Source organism: Borostomias antarcticus, assembly GCF_949987555.1.
Source record: "Borostomias antarcticus genome assembly, chromosome: 7".
NCBI classification, from domain to species: domain Eukaryota; kingdom Metazoa; phylum Chordata; class Actinopteri; order Stomiiformes; family Stomiidae; genus Borostomias; species Borostomias antarcticus.
The window spans coordinates 24,862,478-24,882,009 of record NC_140240.1 but is presented as its reverse complement, the minus strand read 5'-3'; positions in this window follow the sequence as shown (position 1 = coordinate 24,882,009).

Below are 19,532 nucleotides of genomic sequence, written 5' to 3'. Positions count from 1 at the left end.
CAAATTATGGAAAACAACAAAATATGCTACCACAGCTATGCAGACGACACACTCATTTATATCACGATATCACCAGGGGACTATAATCCCATACAAGCGCTGATTAAGTGCATTGAACAAATCAATGAGTGGATGTGCCAGAACTTTCTTCAACTTAACAAAAATAAAACTGAAGTAATTGTCTTTGGAGCCAAAGAAGAATGATTAAAAGTCAGCACTCAGCTCCAATCAGTAATGCTAAAAACCACAAACGAAGCCAGAAATCTTGGTGTAGTCATGGACTCAGACCTGAATTTCAATAGTCACATTAAGACAATTACAAAGTCAGCCTACTACCACCTGAAGAATATATCAAGGATTAAAAGATTTATGTCTCACCAGGATCTGGAAAAACTTGTCCATGCGTTTATCTTCAGTAGACTCGACTACTGTAATGGTGTGGTTACAGGTCTCTCTAAAAAATCGATCAGACAGCTGTCTGTCAATTAAATAATTGTATTATATATATTATATTATATATATATTTGTGATCTGCTGCTACGTTATGAACCAGCCAGACCTCTCAGGTCGTCTGGCACAGGCCTGCTTTCTGTCCCCAGAGTTAAAACAAAACATGGAGAAGCAGCATTCCGTTTTTATGCTCCACATATCTGGAACAAGCTTCCAGAAAACTGCAGGTCTGCTGCAACTCTCAGTTCTTTTAAATCAAGACTGAAGACTTTTCTTTTTGCTGCTGCTTATTATTAAATCAAATAATTATTTATTCATACACTGCACTGTAACTTTTATTCCTGTATTTTATTTTTCCTGTATTTTGTTTTAAATGTCCTTTTTTTGCATTTCGTTTTATATGACCTTCTACTGTATGTGTTTCTTGCACTTTGTCTTGATGCTTTTAATGTCTCATGTAAAGAACTTTGAATCGCCTTGTTGCTGAAATGTGCTATACAAATAAACTTGCCTTGCCTATCCCATCAAAGCTGTCGTCCTCCAGGGGCAGCCAGGAGCAGTGGGCAGCCCCGTCAGTGGCGCCCGGGGACAAAGTCCAAATGCTCAGTCCAGGTCCTGGTCAGGGACAGGACTGAAGAGCATCTGTTCTTCCGCATGCTTTTATATTGGGTATATTGGGGTTATTGTTTGGAAACCCTTGTGAACATGCAAAGGCCCAAGAGATGCCTGAGAGAGAGCACATCCTCAGTGCCGACGTCATCCCAAGCGTGAATTGGACCCAGGACCTTCTTGCCGTGAGGCGACACTACTCTGACACCGTGACACTCAACGTATTGCCTACTATACTGTCAATACTGTCTGTATACAGTATGTACTTACTAAATACATAATGAAGTATGCCATAACCAGCATACTGTTCATTCTGAAGTATACAGCTAAGTATCCCAGAATGCATTTTGCTCCAGCTGGCAAGGTAGCAGGTATTTTATAGCAGGCTAATAGGTAATAGCTGTTGTAATTTCGGCATTCTGAATATTAATATGTTACTTTGTTAAGTTTTCTTTTTTTTTTCAGACAAGAAAGTAACCATGTAGATTACCAATATGTGGTCAGTTTATCCAAATAACGCGTGTTGGTGAAGTTTTTGATTTCCTCTTCTGTAACGGTAGCATCTTATTATATTTCAACATCTTATCATCATTTTATCCAAACGTGCCTCTTACCAGACAATGGAGGCAATCAGCTCTTCATCTGCAGTACAGGATTCACATTTACATGATTTTGTTATTTCACTAGTTTTAGGCAGCTCACTAGCTCCTGGTATATTAGTGTGACTGGAGCAGTTGAGATGAGAGAAAAAGTGAGAATCTTCTTAAATTACAATCTCTTATACAGTAGCATAAGGACAGACAGACTCATGAACATATCTTTAAAGTCTCCATGCATCTCAAGCACATTTCTCAAAGTGAAAAAGGCCTCATTATGATCACAGAAATGGCAGCGTTGCGCTTGCCGGTAAACTAGTCTTCATTCTTTGCAGTCCATTTAATGAGGCGCTCAGTTTCTTCAGTCCCTTGAAGAAACGAATAACGATACGCCGTTATTAATCACGGTTCCTCATCACGTGTCCACATCACACATACTGTACGCACACACAGAGCACAGAGACACTGTATTTTTGTGCCTGTAGTAAATTATCCAAAATACTAATACCAATACCAAACCCTACTACCACTAAACAGTTAGGCCTATCCTGTAAGTTGACACATTGCTTTTGAGAAGTGAATTTCTGCCCTGAGGATCTAGATCTGACTAAAATAAGTAGCCCGTCATCATTTCTTTTATAACAACCAGGCCAGGTCAAGCCTGGCTTATGTGTGTTGGCTGGCTTGTTTCTGTGCGGGACTGGTAGGACGGTAATGTCTGATAAATAAAGATGGGTCTTGTCACCTGGACACACCATCTTTGTAAAGAAGAGAGGCATGTAATGCACATGTATACAGTAGTACAGAGTCAGTTGCCTATTCTATAGACAAGGTGTTGGTTCAAGTGTACAGTGATGCATAGTCAGTTGTCTATTGTATAGACAAGGTGCAAGGTGTCACGTGTTCACTTGTTGGTCCAGGGGGTGGCATGTGTGCCATTGCTATAATTAGAGTGAAGGCCTATGTATAGTACAACCAGAGTACTATAAACAACTGACTCTGTACCACTGTACACTCGAACCAACACCTGACAACACTTGAGCAATTGAACACCTCGTCTTTACAATAGACAACTGACTCTGCACTACTGTACACTATCACTTGAATCAACACCTGACAACACTTGAGCAATTGAACACCTTGTCTATACAATAGAGAACTTACTCTGCACTACTGTATACTACTGTCCAGTATACTTGACATGTTATGTAATTGCACTGCCTGTATCATGGACACAGTCACAGCCATCCATGATCAGATACTGCTGTCTGGCAATGTCCTGTCCGGGTGGGGCTTGCACCTGAAGACCATCTTTGGGGGGGCTGGACATCAGCGTTGCATAGCAGCCGACACCTGACTGGTGTTGCATCACGGTGTTCTCTGGCCTCAACCACACCAGGCATCCCAGCATCAAAGCTGCAACAGAACAGAAGGGAGATTAAAATAGTGCATTAAAATATTGGCCAAAAATAACATTTATATAAAGCCTTTTTTGTGTCGCGTAGACATACAGTACATTTAAGCTGCATAATAACATGATATGGTGGTGAATAAAAACACTGGTCAGAGCAGATTCCTGGTGCCACAGCACAGGTGGTGTTGTAGTCCTATCCCCAACTGAAAATATTGATCTAGTGATTAGTCAACCCATTGCTAAATCACAAACTACTAAGCTATCCCATAGGAATGAGCCTATAACCATACCAGATGGGCAAGCTGACTTTGCTAGCTACCTAACCTAGCCCTAATGATATTGTCCTGCTCGATTGCTGTGCAACATATCAACTGACCAGTTGTTAAATGTATTTCATAACACTGGCTATTCTACTCATGACAGTCCCAGTCAGCTGACGTTGCTTGCTGTGTGAATAGTTTAGCTACGTACGTTGTGAGGCAAGTGTTGGTGACAAGGACTAGCTAGCTTGTAGTAGCTAACCTTAGCTAAAGCACTTTGAGAGAATGTGCACAGTATCTCCAACTCCTCGGGCCTTGAGTTAGGTAGCTACATTAACACTAGCTTATCGTGCAGCCAGGTTATGGGTTACTGTTTCAGATATTACTCTACATTTTAACTAGCCCTTCTCAGTCCCGTTGTCGCATTCCGCTCGATCATGCCAGACAACAGTCCTTTGCTGGTCCATTCACTTTGCCGTCAAAATAAATCGGTGTCGGCCTAGTTAGGAGAGGCGCTGATATTTACAAGTGTCAGATAAACATGAAACTTCACTTACCTAAGCAAACGGGTCTATTTTAACAAATGCTGGGTTTTGAAGCCTCGGCGCTACCAATAAATAACTTATTTAGACGCGTTCTGTCCGAGTGAAATTATTTTTCTTCTTCTGTGGTGGTGGCGGTGCTTTGAAGCTTCAATCCAGCATTGGTTAAAATAGACACTTTTGCTTAGGTAAGTGAAGTTTCATTTTCAAGAGGGGGGAGTGGGGGAGGGGGGAGGGGCGGATAGGGGGAGGAGAGGGACAGACGGAGAGAGAGATAGTGTAGAGGGAGATGGTGCTTATCAGACATGCCTCCATACACCGAAGCACCATCTCCCTCTACACTATCTCTCTCTCCGTCTGTCCCTCTCCTCCCCCTATCCGCCCCTCCCCCACTCCCCCCTCTTCAGGTGTCTCTCTCCTTATCTCTGAATCCATCATATCTCTCTCTCCGTCCCTCTGTGCTCCCCTGTGAGTGCGTCTGGGTCACCCCACGCCGCCTGTCCCACTAATTAGCCCTGTGCTCTCTGGCTGCCAGGCCTTGCGCCCTGCAGATTTATGGGAGCGGCGCCGCCGCGTTCCCGGGAGGTGGGGGCTGGTGGGCGGGCGGGGGGGCGTCGAAGGCCGGAGGAGACATGGCCGCCCTACTAATGAGGGAACGAGGGGTCGTTAACAGAGGCCGGTCGTGTGTCAGGGATATGCAGATAAGGCGACGCCCGGGTAATAAATCATAGAGCGTACGTGTGTGTGTGTATGTGAGAGTGCGTGCGTGTGTGTCTGTATGTGATGCGCGAGAGTGTGTGTCGGTGTAGCCTAGCAGCAGGGGATCACTGTAAACGCCGATACACAGGCGGCGAAACACAGGCGTAGCTTCCCGCCTGTCCCCCCCCCCCTCGATCTCTCTCTTTCCCTCTCGCCCGCAAGGACGAGCACTCCTGTCGTCATGTTTTATACATGATCCCTGACCTTGTCCCCGACGATTTCCACACCGATGTTCCCATTAGAGGACGTGCCCGTCTCCAGCCTTTATTCATGTGTGAATATCGTTCTCAACACGTTTTGGGGGAGAGGGAACGTGACAGCGGGTGTCTGGTACAGGCTGAGACGGCGACAGAGCCGTCCTCGCTGGAGCCAGAACATCTGAGGGCAGGGAATGAGGGGGCGCGCTCACCCCAGAGAGAGAGAAAAAGTGGAGAGAGAGAAATGACTGCGCGGCCGCCACTTTAGTCTCGGGGTCCAGCCAGTCGATGGACCGCAGGAAGGCACGTCAAGAGCCCCCGAGAGCCTGTTTCATCAGCTTCAGAAAAGGCTCCGTAAAAACCTGTGCTCTTTGCTTTGAAGTGTACTTAAAACTAAAGTGCTCTCCGACGGGGGACGGCCGAGGCGCCCGTGGCCCAGATAGACTTGACCTGAACGGCCTGTTCGAGGTCTGTTCAAAACATCCATCTAATCGCGCCCAGTTGTCTGTGATTGCACATAGAAGATTGAAAATGGCTGGCCAGCCGGCCTGCGCTATGTGGGCCCTTTGTCCCCGATGAGAAAAAATATGTTTAAATTGATGTTCGGACAATTTCACCGCTGCTGCATTTGACCTTTGCGCAAGTGTCTTTGCTTTGGGGGGGGGGGGGGGGGGGGGGGGGTTAGCAACCTGGCTACGGATTGTTCGGCTGCATAGGCGTAGAATTTAAGGGGGACGCTGGGGACATGTCCCCATCAATATTCAGAGACTACTGTTTTTTATTTTATATAGCCTCGCGCGCTACGTGCGCTTGCATCTAATGTCCCTACCATAGCTCAAATCAAAAATACAACCTTAGTCAGCTGCCCTGTCAGATTAATTGAGAGGCATCTGCCTGCAGGCCTACCTTCTCAAGACACAGTGTTGCTACACCACTCTCAGGACAATGAGGCCACACCCACACCACTCTCAGGACAATGAGGCCACACCCACACCACTCTCAGGACAATGAGGCCAAGCCCACACCACTCTCAGGCAAAAACTACCAGAGCGATTTTCATGAAACTCTGTGGAGGAGAACCCATAACATTGTAGATCCGAACATCCGAATAACTGGGGGGATATACTAAGGAAAATTAACATTTGTTCCACTTCAAATACACCTATTTTACTATGATGACCATACTGCTCGGTGGCTGAATGGTTAAGGATTTGGACTGTCAGTGTGATGTCCCGGCGAGGATTACTCTTTTTTTTCCCCCGAATGATGGCTCTTTAGAATGAGGAGTCAAATTGATTTGCTGTTTTCGCAAACAATATTATCTTATCTTTCTATACATGTAAAACAAAATAATATTGGATTTATGACAAACTAATCAGATAAAGTGATTAGTTCTTAGTCTGGATTCTATGGTATTACATATAAATCGTCGTCGTTGTCTGCTTCTTACTACTTCTTCTTCTTCTTTCAACGGCGGCTTGGATCCAAGTCGTTGCGCAACCTACCACCATCTATCGGAGCAGTTCGCTCCTACACTGTCCTGAGCGTGGCGGTGGGCATGGCGGTGGTGTGTTCTGAGCGTGGCGGTGGGCATGGCGGTGGTGTGTTCTGAGAGTGGTGTGGGCGTGGCGATGGTGTGTCCTGAGAGTGGTGTAGCAACACACTGTCTTGAGAAGGTAGGCCTGCAGGCAGACACTCTTGGGATTAATTTGGCAGAGACCTCGTTGGTGGCGAGAGGATGCCCTCTGTCTTCACCTCGCTTCAGTGTCCTGGCCTCTTTGGACCTCTGGGCCCATTCAATGCCCTGATAGAAATTCAGATTCTAGATACAGAAATTCAAAGCTTTGATCCAGTGAACCTTTGTATTCATGTTTTTCAGTCCAATCCATCCTGATGTAACAGTCTCTGCTCGGACGCACGCCATTCGCAGAGTTCCTCTTTATTTGAGCATTTCGAGCTCTTTCAAAACCAGGGTTGTGAGAAATTGATTGGGGTAAAGGTTTGTTGTGAGCTCGGCAGACTGCGTTATGCAGATATTAAATGAATCTCTTGTGAGATATTACTATCGACATTCATACTTCAACCTGTCTAGACTAGCCTATCTGATTATATCCAAGACCAGAAATAGTGTGAGTTTACCTGAGGTTTCATCATTCATGAAGTGGATGGAGTTGATGGACAAATTCTAAAATTAAACTAATTGCCGGTGGGGCATATCGTTCAGCTGACATACCTAATATTTCTTGATGGAAAACTTACATTATTCAAATTCAGCAAATCAATGTTATGCTCAATAATGAGCGAGCTCACGCTAACGAGTAGGTAAATCCCTGCATAGCTAATCCTTCGACCTGGCATGTTTAGCATTCCGGTCCCTCGCAGCCAATGTCAAGCGCAGTAGCACTAGGCTATGCACAAGACCCATATCAGGCAGCCGTGAGAGCAGAAGAGATCCAACTGTTATGGCTTCTGTCGGCCGAACACTAAAACAAAACAAAAAGCCCTTGAGCATGAAATGTATCATTAGAAACCAGAACACCACCAGAGACGAAGCAGACACAACATACTGTACCGTGTCACCCGCGACCAACAAACTCACGAGCTGCGTTATTTATGCTGCCCGGGCCTCCCTCTCTCCTGCAACCGTCTGAGTCTGCATTCCCCCGTAGCGCTAGCTCCGACAGATGTTGGAAATGACAAAACGGCTATACTTCGTGTCGCAAAGTCCTATTTAAAAACAACATATTTAGGCCGCCAGATGTCTGATGCCTTCGCATTAGTCACAGCTCAGTGGCGGAGAGGGGCACGCTGCCTTCTACGCCGACAGGCGCGGTGGCAAACGTCTAAAGTCAGAGGCAGACATAGGCCGACTGTACCGCTCCCAGCTACTCAGTAACTAATCTAGCTGGGGGTGGTGGGGTAGTCATGTATTGCCATTCATTGACCTCACATTTGCCCATTCAACCGCTCAAAACGCTGTTTTAACAGGTAGCCCGATGGTTTCGAGGTCATTTCTTGCCGACCCGCAGTGTCGCATCGATAGGCTATTTATTGAAGTTGAACGGCTCGTGTCACTGCTCGTCTTCTCTTTCCAATTGGCGCAGTCGTTGGAAGAATGAGAACCACGCGCCCGTCATGAGCCTCGAAAACCTCGAGCGATTTACCTTACCCCTTTACACTACACCCAGACAGCAATCCGATCAGGGCCATATACAGGCCAGATCTGGCACTTGTGTCTTAGTTCCGGCCCATATATGGCCCAGATCCGCTTGCTATCTGGGCAGTGCATCAAGTGTCTTTTTCCCCACCCGCTTCAATTCTGACTGCCTTGAAGATATTCTGACAGTAGGCGTTGGGAGAGTTACATCTCGCAGACATAAAGGGTGTACAGCAAGGCTCTCTGGTTGCTCCGTGTTATTTTGGGACCGATTGTCTGCCCGGAGCGTCGTTGGATGGCTGCGTCTGTGACATGACAGCGGAGACAGCTGACAGGGAATTCACGGTGTGTGAGTTATAATTACAATAAAGGCCTGGAGAGACCGCGAGTAAGCTCCCTGTAGCGTTAGCCGTTCGTGTCTCTCCGGGGCGTAACGGAGGCTAGGCTACACGTTCTCCGGTGAACACAACCGTGGCCTCTCCATCGGCACGGAGTCCCGTTACGAACTCTTGTCTTTACTGTACTCGCTTACCAGACAGTTAGTTTTCACTGTAGTCATCTTGTCGTCTCGGCGATGCGACACTAGCCTGGCTGACAGCAAAAACAACAATCAACCATCTAACCATCTCATCTCAGTAGCCCAGCTGCTGTAGCGATTTGAGGCGCCATTGTAAGCTTAAGCAGCCTCTTGCCTGCAGCGCCTTGGCGCCAAAGCATTATATTAGCATTGAGCTGCCTCTGTCTCTGACACCGGTGTATCTTGGTGTTAGAGGCTGTTTGAGGGAGTAGGCCACCATCCAGGCGTGACGATGGTTCGATCCTGTAAAAAGGTGTAAAAGACTCCATGCTCTCCTCCTCTAATTATCCCTTATCCCTTCACCCTTTCTTTCTCTCTCACTCTCTCGTTCTCTCTCTCTGTCTCTCTCGTTCTCTCTCTGTCTCTCGTTTTCTCTCTGCCTCTCTCTGACTCTCTCTTTCTCTTTGTCTCTCGCCCTCTTCTCTTGGAGATATCATCAGCATCGTGTGGGTGGCAGCAGCTGGTCCTAAACTTCACGTCTTAGAGAGTCTTTTGCTGTGAACTCTTCCCTTTGTGTTCTTCCTCTCAGAAAACCTTCTGGAGTGTGTGCTTTCGCGTGAAAAGCGAAACAATATGTTCTAGCACTAGAAATGTGTGCGTTCTCTAAGGACAATACCAGGCGGAATAAACACTAGCGATGCCTCGCACCTACCATATGGCGCATTGTTTACTACCGAGGTAAGCATCAGCTTAACACAGTGCATATCCCCACAAAAGCTACCTCATGCATTATTTGCTACGCCTGGCATTGTAACCGCGGCGTGTTGGGTTTCATTATCCCTGTAGTGAGGCATTGGAAGTCAAAATGGCACGGCATCTGGCAGCGCCGCCCCCGCGTTACGTATCCATCACTCAGCGTGAATGAATATTTAATCGTGCAGTAATAATAAACGCAGGAGAACCGACTTCTGTTGGACCAGGGTTGTAAATGGGTTCCAGGGGGAGGGGGGGTGGGGGGGGAGAGAGAGGAAAAAGGGAGAGAAAAATTTGAAGAAAACAAGGAGAGAGGGTGGGAGCCGATCTAATGATCTTTCATAATCCTGTTAATGTGAGAATAATTGAAATTTCTGCTCACAGTCATGCATTTCCTATCATCTACTTTCCCCACTAATTCGCTGAGGGGATTAACGAGGGCTGGCTTGGTCTCTCCTGGCTGATTAACGAGGACCAGCTTGGTCTTTCCTGATGTGTTGTGACGGTGGTGGTGGTAGTCACTGGTGGTCAGGAAGCAGGCCAGTCTCAACCAGGCCATATATACATATCGAAACCTCCCTAGTGTCTCTCCCTCTTATACTCTAAACAGGTCCTGTGGACACCCCCCTGTGTCCTGCAGGCCACCCTGTAACAGGTCCCGGAGAACCCCCCCCCCTTCCCCCCCGTCCTTGGCCAAGGTCCTCAAGAGGGCTCCTGGAAAGGCCCCCTGCCCCCTCGTGTCTAGCTCTTTCCCACTCTGTGTCGTCAGCTGTCCCAATCCAGCAACCCCACCCCTTTTTCTCTGGGGTCTCTGCTTAACTTTTCCCCACATCTGCTTTGCAGCATCTATGAGCCTGTTCTGCCAAGTGCTTACTGTGCTTTGTTATATGATTCACTTAAATATCATATTAGAGACTACAGGAATAGCTAACACATAAAGTCTTACTATGTAGCCAACATCTCTGTAACTATGTGTGCACTCTACTGTTAGTCATGTCTCTCTTATGAAGTAGTTAGCCCATGTTTATTGCTCTGTAAATGTTCTTAGCCAATAGGCAAACATTTTCCAGGAGCTTGCTCGATCGTCTCGTTGAGAGAATTCAGGGAATAATTTTTACAGCTCACTTTTCTGGCCCCCGGATGAAACTGTTTTTTTTTGCTTCCCTCTGGAATATGTAGGGGTGGGACCTATGCCTATCCCCCCGTTGCTCTCTGTAAAGCGCATTGTGTTGCCTCTGTGTATGAAATGCGCTATACAAATAAAGTTTGATTTGATTTGTATTAGTTGGAACCACTGATGTTTCCCCAGAAGCTGTGGTCGATTGCATATTCACTCAGAAGTACAGTATAGTGGCACAATGTGCTATCAGCACTGATAAAGACATGTGGGGAATATGCTGTGTAGTATTGTTTTTCAAACAATTGGATTATACGAAGTCTAAGTATAAAAGTGTGATAATTGCTCATAGATTTGTTGTGGAAGACTCAATAGGCTTTTACTGGTCTTTAGTCTGAAGTCTGAAAAAATCACACAGGCCTTTTGCATTTCCAGGCCTATACTGTAGGGAGGACCAGGTGCTAGGCCTCACATAGGCCTGTTGCATTTCCAATGCCACAACAAGGGTTACTCTTTAGCATCTAGGAGGATCTGCTGGAGCCAATATTGTTCTTGTTGTGCCTCTGGATGGTGTCCCCGCGCAATAATACGCCCACGCTGCTCTTAGCATACACTCGATCTTCATTTGATCTTCATGTCCCTTCAAGGACATCAGGGGGGAATGGGGGTTAGATGGAAGCGTAAACAGTGGCATCCCACCAGATGGGAGAGAAAGACTCGCAGGCAACCAGCGGCCACGCCACCTACCATTACGGCTCTGAAATACGCCGTCAAAACATTGCCTGGGGGTTTCTGACAGTGTTGAAGGCACAATTTCTTCAAAGGAGAGAGAGAGAGAGAGAGTGAGAGACATTGCCAAGATGAGGAGTGAGCAGACATTCAGCGATCTGTCATGTTTTCACGCAGATGTGAATGACTGTGCAGGGAACCAGAAAGTGGTGGTGGGGCGGGGGGGGGGGGATTTCTGCTTCTATTCTCTTGTGTTAAAAGAACTGCCAGGATCACGGTGGCAATCAAAAGACGCGCGGGATAAAAGACGCGGAGCTCGTCGAGGGGGAGGCGGGCGACCGGCGCGTTCGCCGCCATGTCGATCGGGGACATCGGTTTTGATTTTCACTTAATGTGCTTTGGAACAATGAGACGGGTGTTCGAGACGCCACAGCGATCCGGGGTGGCTTATTGATTGTCAGAAGGGACTGAGAAAGTGATTGCGCCGGGGACCCCGAGCGCTTATGGAGAGGCCATTTCATAAGCCTCGTTTGGTGACGTTCAAATCCCCCCCCAAGGATGAAAAATACATACAGGATGTGAAGTCAATAATATTCTCGACACCTTTGATAGCTATTTAATAGAAACGTCATCTGGAAGGCCGGGGCTCCAAATCCAGAGAATCTCTCTTTTCTCTCTCTCTCTCTCTTTCTCTCTTTCTCTTTCTCTCTCTCCCTCTCTCACACACACACACACACACACACTGTATATACACACACACACACACACCCTGCTTCTTTCTCTTTCTTGTTTATTCACTCTCCCCATATCTCTGTCCCTCCTCTCCCTCAGCGCAATTCTGAGTTACGACTTCATCTAACAGTCGTTGCTCAAGACAGGAGGCGAGCCGTGCATCAGGTGACACGCTCAATGCCGGACTCATTTGACCTCCGACCCCGACAATGGCGAGCGAACCTGACTGCTCCTCCCATTAATCGCCTGACCTTCCCTTCATGCCGCCTGCCCTACATGCCCCCCCCCCCCCCCCACCCCCACCCGACCTCTCGCAAACCAAAACCTCCACTGGCCCCCCTGCTCACACGACGCTATAGCAGAGACAGTCGCCACTCCGCTCGACTAGTGGCATAAATCTGCCGGAAATAATTACCCATCAGCCTCTAGGGCCATGAACCATCAGTTCCCACTTCCCGCCGTTGCCATCTCCTTTGCCGACCACGACGTGCCCGCCTCCCTCCTCCTTGGTGCACCTCCAGAGGCTGCTCTCCTCTCCTGGTAGCCCCAGCGTGCGCCACAGGAAGTCGTATTTAGAGTTAATTGGTTCCTGCGGGCGTGAACATCACTTCCACCCTTTGCCCAGACAGCTCATTCGAATCACTGCCGCTCCAATCAACTGGTTGCAAAGGCTTGGTCCTGGTGGGTGGGGTCGAGCGGGATATGAAGTGGTACATTAGGACACACACACACACATTCACCACAAACCATAGATTGAACGGAAGCTGACGGATAACAGGGATCCACCCAGGGTGTGAGTAACAGGGTGTGAGTTTAGAGGAACATAATGGTTCAGTGGATGATACAGTAACAGGGTGTGTGTGTAGTGGATGATAACAGGGTGGACAACAGGGGTGTGGGTTCAGTGGATGATAATAGGGTGTGGGTGTAGTGGATGATAACAGGGTGGACAACAGGATGTGGGTTCAGTGGATAATAACAGGGTGTGGGTTTAGTGGATGATAACAGGGTGGACAACAGGATGTGGGTTCAGTGGATGATAACAGGGTGTGGGTTTAGTGGAAAAGGATAACAGGGTGTGGATTTAGTGGATGATAACGATGGATAACAGGGTGTGGGTTAAGTGGATGATAACAGGGTGTGTGTTTAGTGGAGGATAACAGGGTGGATAACAGAGTGGGTTTAGTGGAGGATAACAGGGTGGATAACAGAGTGTGGGTTTAGTGGAGGATAACAGGGTGGATAACAGAGTGGGTTTAGTGGAGGATAACAGGGTGGATAACAGAGTGTGGGTTTAGTGGAGGATAACAGGGTGGGTAACAGGGTGTGGGTTTAGTGGAGGATAACAGGGTGGGTAACAGGGTGTGGGTTTAGTGGAGGATAACAGGGTGGGTAACAGGGTGTGGGTTTAGTGGAGGATAACAGGGTGGGTAACAGGGTGTGGGTTTAGTGGAGGATAACAGGGTGGGTAACAGGGTGTGGGTTTAGTGGAGGATAACAGGGTGGGTAACAGGGTGTGTGGTTTAGTGGATGATAACAGGGTGGGTAACAGGGTGTGTGGTTTAGTGGAGGATAACAGGGTGTGGGTTTAGTGGAGGATAACAGGGTGGGTAACAGGGTGTGGGTTTAGTGGAGGATAACAGGGTGGGTAACAGGGTGTGTGGTTTAGTGGAGGATAACAGGGTGTGGGTTTAGTGGAAGGTCGGATCATGGTGGAACAATGACATTGCAATGACGTTGGGAAAACGTGTTTATTGCCAACTCGGCCATCTGTACTCCTTATCATCTAAATCACTCTGGACACCTTTAACACCTCCAAACAAGGGTGTATGCACAAGGACTTCTTAAAATTCACACAAAACTACACACACACACACACGCGCGCACACACACACACACACACACACACCCACACACACGTCCTTGCCGTTGCCTTGAGCGGCCTTTATTGCTTGGGGAATAGGGGGAGATGTAAATAAACTTGTGGCCTGGGGTGGAATTACACTGGTAGTAAAACCAGAGGGTTGGAAAGCCAACACGCCTACACACACACGCACGCACACACACACACACACACACACACACAGAACCCACAGGAAGGAACGAGATGAAGGTGATACTCATCAGGGACCAATCAACATTAAGACTGATGCAAACACTCTCTGATCACTCTCCACAAACACACACACACGCACCACAAACCACACCCTCGTTCTTATATCTATATATTATACTGTATACTTAGTCCCCTCACTGTCTTGCCAACTAAGGGCATGTCTAGTAGAGATACCAAGACGTCATTATCTATATCTGTATCTGTTCAACCAACATATTTGGAATATGTTCTCTGTAAAGCGCATTGTGTTGCCTCTGGGTATGAAATGCGCTATACAAATAAAGCTTTGATTGATTGATTGATTGATTTGTATTTGGATAGAAACCGGAAGTGGGTGTGGTTTCAGGCCCGTAGCCAGCCTTGTGGAAGGGGGGGTTCTTTTTTTTTCCCAAAAAGTGGACCTTATCACAGTTTTCCCCCCTCATTTATTATTTTATTTTAAGCTTCAGAGACTTCATTTCCTGCATTCTGGTGACTTAGTGGTTATGCACCAATGTATGCTGGATTAGCTGGTCTGCTGCTATTTTAACTAGCAAGCTTTTATGATTAACCGAAAATATCCTTCCACTCAACAGCTCCTATTGTTAAATTGCTTACAGACCCCCACTCACACACAATTCACAAGTTTAAAGACCACACCAACAACAGAATATACATTTAAGGAACTTTGCGCTGTCGCTGGGGTGGAGGTAATGAGCCTATTGAAATTAGACTGCCAGAGTGCTGTTGTCCTTCCAGGGCCCAGACAAACTTTTTACATTGGTTGGAATTGGTTGAACAATTTAATGTGGGTGCATCAGTAACAAATAATAAGAAAGTCACACACTCAAATGTTCTCCTCTGCTGTGATTTAATAGACCAACGTTCTAAGGCAAAGAGCCTTCGTCAGGTGAACTGTAGGTGCACCAGCACATAATTAAGTTGCAACCAACCCAAATTTCTCACTGTGCCTTTTGGTGGCGCAACAATACATTTTAAGTGTTACCTTTATGTCAGTTCCCATGCACATTGCCCTTGTCAGTCGGTCATTTTTTTATTTGTATTTATTTATTACCCTTTATTTACCCAGGCAAGCTATTAAGAACAAATTCTTATATACAAATAGAGACCAGGACAGTAGGATGGAGGTTTGTACCGTCATCCATCCATATAAGCCACCGTTAAGTTACATATCATTGCAGTCATTTAGCAGACACTTTTATCCAAAGCGACTTAGAATAATTGCATTTAACGGAGGTTGTCAGTGTACTACTACTCACCAGAACTTCACAAGTGTATCTCCTTTCTAAAACAAGTGACTAAGAGCATAATCTAGTGCTGAGGGCAAAGTGCAAGAGTAGCAAAATAAAAATGTAATATAAGAGGGAGGATCTTGGTAGAGTCAATCATGTGAACGTTTTGATGTACAATCTGTGTAACATGAAAACCAGTAGACACACGTGAGCATGCTAATAATGTAGCAGCTATATCAACTAGCTAGATAGGTACTAAATATACCAACCTTACCCTGGGTGGCTCTTTTTTTGAACATCTGTACAATATTTTGAGACAAAGAGGCCGCCGCTTGTCTCCTTTTTCGAGTCTCTTGCTCTTTTCGACCCATTCTAGCTTGACATTGCTACTGTGCAGGATGTCGTAGCAGTGCGTTGTCACATCTCACGCGCTAATTCCTAACGCAATCAATAACAAGATTAGGGCTTCGGTTTGGTTTAGATTTTTTATTTTGGATTTGTTTAGAATTATTGAGAATCATTATTTAAAAGGGGACACGCTTATTAAAAAAAGAAAGAAAAAAAGAAAAATTCTGGACCTTTGATCGTGAGGGGGAGTTAATTCGATCCCCCCAATCCCCCTCCTGACTACGGGCCTAGGTTTATACCGGAGGTTGCGAACTAACTTGTATTTTCTAACCTAATTGCCATTTTTGAGCCTTCAAAGCACTAAATTGATTTAATATTGGCATATAATTAGTTCTGAAATATATTTCCACATCCTCCACATATATACTTTTAGACTGGTCTATAGAAAAACAACAGCCATTGGGGTCTTTTTTTTTTTTTTTTTTTTTTCAGCTGACAAAAAGAAGAAGCTAAACCTACTGCCCTGGCACTATAGCGCTAAAGAGTTAAGACAACTTTTTTAGACAGCCATTGTGTGTACAGTAAGCTACACAATACTTTCATTTAGATTTTGGACTACACCCTACTATGGCCGACATGCTATTGTAGTCTACAAAATGGTGAGATCACCTCACTACTCTATGGATGAAATTAAGACATATACTAGCCTATAATTAAAAACTAAAGATTCTACAGTAACTGACTCCAAAGGCAAGGGAGTTGAGTTCTACCAGTCTGTCACTCTGTCTCTCTCCATCAATAACCGCTGATAGCCCATCAACTGGGATGTGGGGGAAAACAACTCTTTAATCCAACAGTAGAGGGCGCTGTGCTACCATTTCAATTGCCAGCTGTCACATGAACAGCAACATTCGCTCTCACAGAGTCAGACAATAACATGAAGAGAGCAAAACGGAGTTTGGACATGAATGAAGCGCTCTGCAAAATGTGCAGTGCAGTACTACGTCAATGTAGTAAACATCCACAAGCCACATTTCATCTCAGACTGAGTGTAGCCTATTTGTTGAAGTTGCTGTCGACTAGTCGACAATAATGTTACTCTGATCTAACGTTACGGCTCTAGCCATGTTTTTTCCCCATAACGTTACTGCAATGGATATAAAGTCTGCCAGTAGAACACTCTTTCAAATCCATACCTACAGTAGCAAAAATGACCAGTTAACATTAGCTGAATTAAGAAACCTGCTCCTTGACCTTTCAACTATATCCGACAATGGGTGAGTGAAAATTGTCCTTATCGCCTCGCCATAGCCATTGCCAGTGGTCTATTATCGGATTAGCATGGCATCTCCTGTGATTCACTCACCAACATAACAATATGCTAATGCGGATGACGCACATGTTTTCCCCCCAAAAAAAATAAAGAGTAACTTTGAATAGAAAAACTATGTTTCCATTGCATTATCTGTGCCTTTCCGAATAACACATCTGTATTGGGGACCATCCCTAATGTCTAGATAATGTTTAAAACTAATTTAGACTCGGTAACCAAGCACATCATCCTCATCTCTAATTGTCAGATCTGTCTTATTCAGTAGCTAAAGGTACATTAGAGATCCCTCTGTTTTTACCAAGGAAACTGAATAAGGGGAGTGAACATTAACAAACAAGGTGAAATATTGATACTAGACATTTGTCATCTACAGTTCATCTACTCAATATCTTACGACGGACATTTATGACCTATGATGCTGCTCAACCACTGAGCAAAAGGATCTTTACCTAGCTCATCAAATGAACATCGTGGATCAATTGCATGCTCATTTTAATCAAGGGTGGGTCTTATGGTATTTAACAAGCACCATTGGGGGCAAAACAACAACAGTTTTTTTAATTTAAAGACAATTGTTTTATTATTTTTTATTATGAGTGACAGTCAAGCCTTCTTCAGTACAAACTCAGAGATCCATCCACACCAATCCAATTGCTTGATGTTTTTGACTCTGCTGGGTGATTTATGCTCTTCCACTTAAGTAGGTCTCTCCTAATTCCTGAAATGCGTCTTTTTTCCCCACACAGAAAGACCGGTCAATTTGTGACTCAATCCAGTCATCTCGATGTGTATGACAATCGATTTCACAATCTTAATCTCCAGCCGTGAGAATATACAGCCCTCTGGCTTGAAACCAAGTAATTGTATTTTCCAGGTGAAAATGGCTGCATCTGGTGTGATAAAAGGGAAGTCTATTGATCATAGCATATAGACTGTCCATAGAGGTGAAATGTGAAATTGATCGAGCTGCTGTATGCCCAAGGTGTGAAGCTTCATAGCTATATGCATTCCCTCTGACAGAAGATCACTCACAAAGTCTGAGACTCAATCCTATACCATCTGAAAGATCACCTGAAGCTTTTCAAATCACACCCTCTTCGATCCCCTCCGGAAATCTCGATTTGTCACCGGGAATAAAATGTTGTGGAGCTTATTGTTGGGAAGAAGGCGCCAGAATAGATGTCCCTGGTTCTGATTGCCAGCCTGAACAAGCTCGACAATAGTTATCTTCTTTGACTTTGACGGGTGGTCGGTGGTGTGTGAATTCTATGAACTCGAAGGGAAGGGAAAATAAGAAAGTGTGCCACGTTCTGAGCAATGCGTCAAACTGACATCGTACTCATCAACGATACTGGCACCGGTTCAGAATTTTATTTTTATTTATTTTTTCACTCATGACGGATCTTCTATCAGCGTTTCCAGGAGCCATTTTGAGATAGCGGGAGAACAGAGTGCGACGGTTCGGTGGCTTGCGTGATCCTCTTTGGTATAACCAAGCTCTTGTTTGAGCTCAAACCGCAGTATTGATGTGTGAAGTGTCTTACGCAAAGCCATTATGATTGAGAAGGACTGCATCTATCTTTCCCTATCTCTCTCTCTCTCTCTCTCCGTCACCTAGCAGCAGCGTTGAGTGTTTTGGAGTGTGTGTGCACTGGCAAAAGTTTGTGCGTCCGGTGTTTGTGTGTGTGTGTTTGTGTCTGTGTGCGTGCGTGTGCAAGAGCCTTTGAGTGAGAGGCGTCTGAAAGCCCTCGAGCGGAGACCGAAAGCGGGTTGCCACGGCAACTATAATAGGACCATAAATCACGCTAATGGCGCCTCTCTCATCGTATCTCCATCTTGGATCAAATCCGGGAGGCCTCCAGTACGGTGGCGACCCCTACCCCCCCCCCCCCCCCCGTCAACAACGCACGGCCCACGCAGTCTGAAAGATGAAACGGTGCGGCGGTTTGAGCGACACATCGTAGCGCCATGTCCTTTTTCACTGTCAACACAGTAATCTCTGTCTCTGCGTGTGTGTGTGTCGTCCGTCACCGCGACGCAGAGTTAAAGTGACTGATGATGGACTACAATCGAGGGGGACGGTCTCACACGGTAGACAATTGTTGACAAAACGGAGGAGCTTGAAGCTCCGTCGTAGGCCTGACAAGACGAAAGACATGGGAATTGTGAATTGTTAGCAGAGGGCGGAAGGGAGAGAGGGACGAATTTGTAATGAGACAGAACAAAGAGGATGTGTTAGCGCAGAAGCTATCTGTGGGTTTAACGCTTTTTTTGCACTTATCCCTAGATCCGAGTAACACGAATGTATCAAGGCGTCCATGACAGGCTTCGTCATCATAGTTGACTTGTACTTGGGGCTCGTTAACACTGGTCTCTACCCCTACATGTACTGTATCTACAACCGGCATTTAGGCCCAATCCCAATACCCAAGTCCCAAGCCCTAGCCCCTAGTTTTGGAGTGCCCTCGACTGGGTAGTGGCCCTTCAGAATGGAGCCACAAGGGATAGGGGTTGAAATCTTTACCTAAGAAATGGGACACCACTCGCTACGTCTTCAATCGGAATTGTATTAGTTGCCTTATTTTCTTATTAGAGTCCCTGGGATGTTACAGTATGATTACTATTATTATAGTGACACATCTGACCAAATTCCAGGACAAAACAATTATTA